Here is a 2,813-nt window from a genome sequence, read left to right as displayed (position 1 = left end):
TATTCACATGTGAATAATGCTGTATAATAGACTGTATTTATATTATTCACATGTGAATAATGCTGTATAATAGACTATTTATATTATTCACATGTGAATAATGCTGTATAATAGACTGTATTTATATTATTCACATGTGAATAATGCTGTATAATAGACTGTATTTATATTATTCACATGTGAATAATGCTGTATAATAGACTATATATATTATTCACATGTGAATAATGCTGTCTAATAGACTATTTATATTATTCACATGTGAATAATGCTGTATAATAGACTGTATTTATATTAGTCACATGTGAATAATGCTGTATAATAGACTATTTATATTATTCACATGTGAATAATGCTGTATAAAAGACTGTATTTATATTATTCACATGTGAATAATGCTGTATAATAGACTATTTATATTATTCACATGTGAATAATGCTGTATAATAGACTATTTATATTATGCACATGTGAATAATGCTGTATAATAAGACTATATTATTCACATGTGAATAATGCTGTATAATAGACTGTATTTATATTATTCACATGTGAATAATGCTGTATAATTGACTGTATTTATATTATTCACATGTGAATAATGCTGTATAATACTGTATTTATATTAGTCACATGTGAATAATGCTGTATAATACTGTATTCATATTATTCACATGTGAATAATGCTGTATGATAGACTGTATTTATATTATTCACATGTGAATAATGCTGTATAATAGACTGTATTTATATTATTCACATGTGAATAATGCTGTATAATACTGTATTTATATTATTCACATGTGAATAATGCTGTATAATAGACTGTATTTATATTATTCACATGTGAATAATGCTGTATAATAGACTGTATTTATATTATTCACATGTGAATACTGCTGTATAATAGACTGTATTTATATTATTCACATGTGAATAATGCTGTATAATAGATTGTATTTATATTATTCACATGTGAATAATGCTGTATACTAGACTATTTATATTATTCACATGTGAATAATGCTGTATAATACTGTATTTATATTATTCACATGTGAATAATGCTGTATAATAGCCTCTATTTATATTATTCACATGTGAATAATGCTGTATAATTGACTGTATCTATATTATTCACATGTGAATAATGCTGTATACTAGACTATTTATATTATTCACATGTGAATAATGCTGTATAATACTGTATTTATATTATTCACATGTGAATAATGCTGTATAATAGCCTCTATTTATATTATTCACATGTGAATAATGCTGTATAATTGACTGTATCTATATTATTCACATGTGAATAATGCTGTATAATACTGTATTTATATTATTCACATGTGAATAATGCTGTATAATAGACTGTATTTATATTATTCACATGTGAATAATGCTGTATAATAGACTATTTATATTATTCACATGTGAAAAATGCTGTATAATAGACTGTATTTATATTATTCACATGTGAATAATGCTGTATAATAGACTGTATTTATATTATTCACATGTGAATAATGCTGTATAATAGACTATTTATAGTATTCACATGTGAATAATGCTGTATAATAGACTGCATTCATATTATTTACATGTGAATAATGCTGTATAATAGACTGTATTTATATTATTCACATGTGAATAATGCTGTATAATAGACTATTTATATTATTCACATGTGAATAATGCTGTATAATAGACTGTATCTATATTATTCACATGTGAATAATGCTGTATAATACTGTATTTATATTATTCACATGTGAATAATGCTGTATAATAGCCTCTATTTATATTATTCACATGTGAATAATGCTGTATAATTGACTGTATCTATATTATTCACATGTGAATAATGCTGTATAATACTGTATTTATATTATTCACATGTGAATAATGCTGTATAATAGACTATATTTATATTATTCACATGTGAATAATGCTGTATAATAGACTATTTATATTATTCACATGTGAATAATGCTGTATAGTAGACTATTTATATTATTCACATGTGAATAATGCTGTATAATAGACTATTTATATTATTCACATGTGAATAATGCTGTATAATAGACTGTATTTATGTTATTCACATGTGAATAATGCTTTATAATTGACTGTATTTATATTATAATAAAAAAAAAAAAAAAAAAAAATGTATATTATTTATATTATTCACATGTGAATAATGCTGTATAATAGACTATTTATATTATTCACATGTGAATAATGCTGTATAATAGACTGTATTCATATTATTCACATGTGAATAATGCTGTATAATAGACTGTATTTATATTATTCACATGTGAATAATGCTGTATAATAGACTGTATTTATATTATTCACATGTGAATAATGCTGTATAATAGACTATTTATATTATTCACATGTGAATAATGCTGTATAATAGACTATTCATATTATTCACATGTGAATAATGCTGTATAATAGACTATTTATATTATTCACATGTGAATAATGCTGTATAATAGACTGTATTTATATTATTCACATGTGAATAATGCTGTATAATAGACTGTATTTATATTATTCACATGTGAATAATGCTGTATAATTGACTGTATTTATAATATTCACATGTGAATAATGCTGTATAATAGACTGTATTTATATTATTCACATGTGAATAATGCTGTATAATAGACTATTTATATTATTCACATGTGAATAATGCTGTATAATAGACTGTATTTATATTATTCACATGTGAATAATGCTGTATAATAGACTGTATTTATATTATTCACATGTGAATAATGCTGTATAATAGACTA

This window comes from Nerophis lumbriciformis, linkage group LG14, assembly GCF_033978685.3.
Source record: "Nerophis lumbriciformis linkage group LG14, RoL_Nlum_v2.1, whole genome shotgun sequence".
Lineage (NCBI taxonomy): Eukaryota > Metazoa > Chordata > Actinopteri > Syngnathiformes > Syngnathidae > Nerophis > Nerophis lumbriciformis.
This window is presented reverse-complemented; position numbering follows the sequence as displayed.